Genomic DNA, 6,495 nt, shown 5'->3' with positions numbered 1-6,495 from the left:
CCAAAACTTTTAAAGTGAAAAACAATTGCTCATTAAATTCTCAAGTGGACATGCGGTGGGATATTTTCCCTAGTCAAACAAGGCATTATTTTGCCCATTTACAAAAACTTTACTTAACAATCCCATATGATTTTTAAAGTGATTTATCAGTCAATCATGCGTAATGGGCTATGTTTTTATAAGAAATGACTCATGGATTGGGAGTCAACACTCAGTTAAAAATTCCCCGCCTCCCCCTTTTCACAATCATTGGAAAACCTAATATATAAAAACTAAAAGTGTTTGCAGTCCAAAAAAATTATAGAGACATTTTGAAATTATCTATCTCTACAATTATGCATTTCAATTTCATTTTAAATATACACTTTTTTCTTAAATCAAAACTTTATGATTTTTCACTTTCAAATTCTCTCGTAAACAAGAAGATAAAGGCAAAATAGATCGCAACAAAATGAAAATTTTAGAGTTTATTTACGAAAAAAATTAAAAAAATAACCAATGTAAGTAAAAAACTTTATTGACACACCACAAATGAACACAAAATTTTGGTTGTCTAAGTTTGGAAATTCCACTAGTTCAACCGTAAAGGCTTGATATTGGGTAAGAAAGAGATTTTTAACTCATCCTAACATGCTTTAAATATGGATATGTATGCTTGAAACATGTTAAAGATGCAAAAGCCCTATGGATCCAAACCATTTAAAGTGACCAACAAATGCTCATTAAATTTTCAAGTGAACATGCGGTGGGATATTTACCCGAGTCAAACAAGCCATTATTTTGCCAATTTACTAAAAGCTAACCAAACAATCACAGATGATTTGTAAAGCGATTTATCGTTCAATGATGCGTAACGGGTTATGTTTTTGTAAGAAATGACTTATGGATTGGGAGTCAACACTGAGATAAAAATCCCCCGCCTCCCCCTTTTCCTGATCATTGCAAAACCTAATTTATAAAAACTAAAAGAGTTTGCAGTTCCAAAAAGTTACAATGACTTTTTGAAATTATCTCTCTCTGCATTTGTGCATTTCCATTTTATTTTAGATATACACTTTTTTCTTAAATCAAAATTTTGAGTTTTCACTTTCCGATTATCTCGTAAACAAGAATATAAAGGCAAATAGATCACAAAAAAATGAAAATTTTAGAGTTTATGTATAGAAAAAAATACAAAAATACAAAATGTAAGTAAAGAAAATTTATTCACACACCACAAACGAACACAAAAGTTTTGTTGTCCAAGTTTGAAATTCCACTAGTTCAACCCTAATGGCTTTGAATTTTACAAGAAAGTGATTTCTAACTGATCCTAACATGTTTTAAATATGGACATCCATGCTTTAAATATTAAACCCTAATGGCTTTAAATATTAAAGATGCAAATGCCCAATGGATCAAAACCTATTAAAGAAAACAGCAAATGATTATTAAATTCTGAAGTGAACTTGTAGTGGGATATTTAACCGTGGCAAACAAGCCATTATTTCACCCATTAACAAAAAGCAGACCTAACAATCACAAATGATTTGTAAATCGATTTATCTGTCAATCATGCATAATGGGCTATGTTTTTTTAAGAAATGACTTATGGACTGGGAGTCAACACTCAGTAAAAAATCCCCCGCCCCCCCGTTTCCCGATCATTTCAAAACCTAACATATAAAAACTAAAAGAGTTTGCCATCCTAGAAAGTTACATAGAATTTTTGGTACTATCTATGTCTTCATTTGTGCATTTCCATTCCATTTTAGATGTTCGCATTTTTCTTAAATCAAAACTTTGAGTTTTCACTTTCCGATTCTCTCGTAAACATTAAGATAAAGGCAAATAGATCACAACAAAATGAAAATTTAAGAGTTTATGTACAGAAAATATTAAACACAATAAAAAATGTAAGTAAAGAAAATTTATTCACACACCACAAATGAACACAAAAGTTTTGTTGTCCAAGTTTCCGAAATTCCACTAGTTCAACCCTAATGGCTTGAAATTTGACAAGAAAGAGATTTCTAACTGATCCTAACATGTTTTCAATATGGATATGCATGCTTGAAACATGTTAAATATGCATATACACTATGGATCCAAACCTTTTAAACCGAACAACCAATGGTCATTAAATTCTCAAGTGAACGTGCAGTGGGATATTTACTCGAATCAAACAAGCCATTATTTTGCCAATTTACAAAAAGATCACCTAACAATCACAAATGATTCGTAAAGTGATTTATCGGTCAATCATGCATAACGAGCTATGTTTATGTAGGAAATAACATATGGATAGGGAGTCAACACTCAGTTAAAAATCCCTCGCCTCCCCCTTTTCCCTATCATTGCAAAACCTAATATATAAAAGTTAAAAGAGTTTGCAGTCCCTAAAAGTTATAGAGAGTTTTTGGAATTATCTCTCTTTACATTTTTTTGCATTTCCATTCCATTTTAGACGTTCACTTTTTTCTTAAAAAAAACATTGAGTTTTCACTCTCCGATTGTCTAGTAAACAAGAAGATCAAGGCTAAGATATCATAGCCAAATGAAGATTTTAGAGTTTATGAATGTAAAAAATAAAAATAATACAAAATGTATGTATAGAAAAATAATTAACACACCACAAACGAACACGAAAGTTTTGTTGTGCAAGTTTGGGAAATTCCATTAGTTCGACCCTAAGGGCTTGGAATTTATATAGGAAAGAGATTTCTTATTGATCCTAACATGTTTTAAATGTGGAAATTCAAGCTTGAAACATGTTAAAGATGCAAATGCCCTCTGGATCCAAACCTTCTCAAGAGAAAAACAAATGCTCATTAAATTTTCAAGTGAACGTGCAGTGGGATATTTACCCAAGTCGAATAAGCCATTATTTTGCCCATTTACAAAAAGCAGACCTAACAATCACAGATGATTTGTGAAATGATTTATCGGTCAATCATGGGTAACCGGCTATGTTTTTTTAAGAAATGACTTATGGATTGGGAGTCAACACACAGTTAAAAATCCCCCACCTCTCCCTTTTCCCGATAATTGCAAAACCTAATATGTAAAACTAAAAGAGTTTGCAGTCCCTAAAAGTTACAAACTCTTTTTGGAATTATCTCTCTCTACATTTGCGCATTTCCATTCCATTTTAGATGTACACGTTTTTCAAACTTTCCGATTCTCTCATAAACAAGACGATAAAGGCAAATAGATCAAAACAAAATGAAAATTTTAGAGTTTATGTATGGAAAAAAATTTTAAAAATTAAAAATTAAAGTAAAGAAAAATTATTCACACACTACAAATGAACACAAAAGTTTTGTTGTCCAAGTTTGTGAAATTCTACTTGTTCAACCCAAATGGCTTGGAATTTGACAAGAAAGAGATTTCTAACTGATCCTAACATGTTTTAAATATGGATATGCATGCGTGAAACATGTTAAATATGAAAATTCCCAATAGATCCAAACCTTTTAAAGCGAACAACAAATGCTACTTAAATTCTGAAGTGAACGTGCAGTGGGATATTTACCCGAGTCAAACAAGCCATTATTTTGCCCATTTTCAAAAAGCTGACCTAACAATCATAGATGATTTGTAAAGTGATTTATCGGTCAATCATTCGTAACGGGCTATGTTTTTGTAAGAAAAGACTTATGGATTGGGAGTCAACACTCAGTTAAAAATCCCCTGCCTCCCCCTTTTCCCAATCATTGCAAAACCAAATATATAAAAACTATAAGAGTTTGCAATCGCTAAATGTTATAGAGACTTTCTGGAATTTCCATATCATTTTAGATGTACACATTTTTCTTAAATCAAAACTTTGAGTTTTCACTCTCCGATTCTCTTGTAAACAAGATGATAAAGGCCAAGATATCACAACAAAATGAAAATTTTAGAGTTTATGTATGGAAAAATTAAAAAAAAATACAAAATGTAGGTAAGGAAAAATTATTCACACACCACAAACGAACACAAAAATTTTGTTGTCCAAGTTTTGGAAATTCCACTAGATCAACCCTAATCGCTAGGAATTTGACAAGAAAGTGATTTCTAACTGATCCTAACATGTTTTAAATATGGATATGCATGCTTGAAACATGTTAAAGATGAACATTCCCTGTGGATCCAAACCTTTTAAATCGAACAACAAATGCTCATTAAATTCTCAAGTGAACGTGTAGTGGGATATTTACCCAAGTCAAACAAGCCATTATTTTGCCCATTTACAAAAAACTCACCTAACAATCACAGATGATTTGTAAAGTGATTTATCGGTCAATCATGCGGTACAGGCTATGTTTTTGTAAGAATTGACTTATGGATAGGGAGTAAGCACACAGTTAAAAATCCCCCGCCTCTCCCTTTTCCCGATCATTGCAAAACATAATATATAAAAACTAAAAGTGTTCGCAGTCCCTTAAATTTAGAAAGACTTTTTGGAATTATCTCTCTATACATTCTCGCATTTCCTTGCCATTTTAGATGTACATTTTTTTCTTAAATCAAAACTTTGAGTTTTCACTCTCCGATTCTCTTGTAATCAAGAAGATAAAGGCAAAGATATCACAACAAAATGAAAATCTTAGAGTTTATGTATGGAAAAATTAAAAACAATACAAAATGTAGGTAAAAAAAATTATTCACACACCAAAAATGAACAAAAAAGTTTTGTTGTCCAAGTTTTGGAAATTCCAGTAGTTCAACCCTAATGGTATGGAATTTTATAAGAAAGAGATTTCTAACTGATCCTAACATGTTTTAAATATGGATATGCATGCTTGAAACATGTTAAAGATGCAAATGCCCTATGGATCCAAACCTTTTAAATCGAACAACAAATATTCATTAAATTCTTAAGTGAACATGCAGTGAGATATTTACCCAAGTCAAACATGCCATTATTTTACCCATTTACAAAAGGTTGACCTAACAATCACAGATGATTTGTAAAGTGATTTATCGGTCTATCATGCGTAACGAGCTATGTTTTTTTAAGAAATGACTTATGGATTGGGGGTCAACACAGTTGAAAATCCCCCGCCTCTCCCTTTTCTCGATCTTTACAAAACCTAATATATAAAAACTAAACGAGTTCGCAGTCCCTAAAAGTTACAGACTCTTTTTGGAATTATCTCTCTCTACATTTGTCCATATCCATTCCATTTTAGATATACACTTTTTTCTTAAATCAAAACTTTGACTTTTAAGTGTCTGATTCTCTCGTAAACAAGAAGATAAAGGCAAATAGATCACAACAAAATGAAAAATTTAGAGTTTATGCATCAAAAAATTAAAAACAATACAAAATGTAGGTAAAGAAAAATTATTCACACACTACAAACAAACACAAAAGTTTTTTTGTCCGAGTTTTGGAAATTCCACTAGTTCAACCCTAATTGCAAGGAATTTGATAAGAAAGAGATTTCTAACTGATCCTAACATGTTTTAAATGTGGATATGCAAGCTTGAAACATGTTAAAGATTAAAATTCCCTATGGAACCAAACATTTTAAAGCGAACAACAAATGCTCTTTAAATTCTGAAGTGAACGTCCAGAGGATATTTACCTGAGTCAAACAACCCTCTATTTTGTCCATTTACAAAAAGCTGACCTAACATTCACAGATGATTTGTAAAGTGTTTTATCGGTCAATCATGCGTAACGGGCTATGTTTTTTTAAGAAATAACTTATGGATTGGGAGTCAACACTCAGTTAAAAATCGCCCGCCTCCCCCTTTTCCCGATAATTGCAAAACCTAATATATAAAAACTAAAAGAGTTTGCAGTCCCTAAAACTAACAGAGACTTTTTGGAACTATCGCTCTCTACATTTGTGCATTTCTATTCCATTTTAGATGTTCACTTTTTTCTTAAATCAAAACTTTGAGTTTTAACTTTCCGATTCTCTTGTAAAAAAGAAGATAAAGGCAAATAGATCAAGTCAAAATGAAAATTTTAGAGTTTATGTATGGAAAAAATTTAAAACAATAACAAATGTAAGTAAAGAAAATTTGGGAAATTCCACTAGTTCAACCCAAATGGCTTGGAATTTGACAAGAAAGTGATTTCTAACTGATCCTAACATGTTTTGAATATAGATATGCATGCTTGAAAGATGATAAATATGCAAATTCCCTATGGATCCAAACCATTTAAAGTGAACAACAAATGCTCATTAAATTCTCAAGTGACCTTGCGGTGGGATATTTACCCGAGTCAAACAAGCCATTATTTTGGCCATTTACAAAACATTGACATAACAATCACATATGATTTGTAAAATAATTTATCAGTCAATCATGCATAACACACTATGTTTTTGTAAGAAATGACTTATGGATTGGGAGTCAACATTCAGTTAAAAATCCCCCTCCCCCTTTTCCCAAATATTGCAAAACCAAATATATAAAAAATAAAAGAGTTTGCAGTCCCTAAAAGTGACAAAGACTTTTTGGAATTATCTCTCTTTACATTTGTCCATTTCCATTACATTTTATATGTACTTT

This window comes from Aristolochia californica, unplaced genomic scaffold (genome assembly GCF_029961685.1).
Source record: "Aristolochia californica isolate CCGP_79_NKW_82.1479 unplaced genomic scaffold, dmAriCali1.0.hap1 SCAF_11, whole genome shotgun sequence".
In the NCBI taxonomy this organism is placed as follows: domain Eukaryota; kingdom Viridiplantae; phylum Streptophyta; class Magnoliopsida; order Piperales; family Aristolochiaceae; genus Aristolochia; species Aristolochia californica.
Note: the sequence above shows the minus strand (reverse complement) of the source record.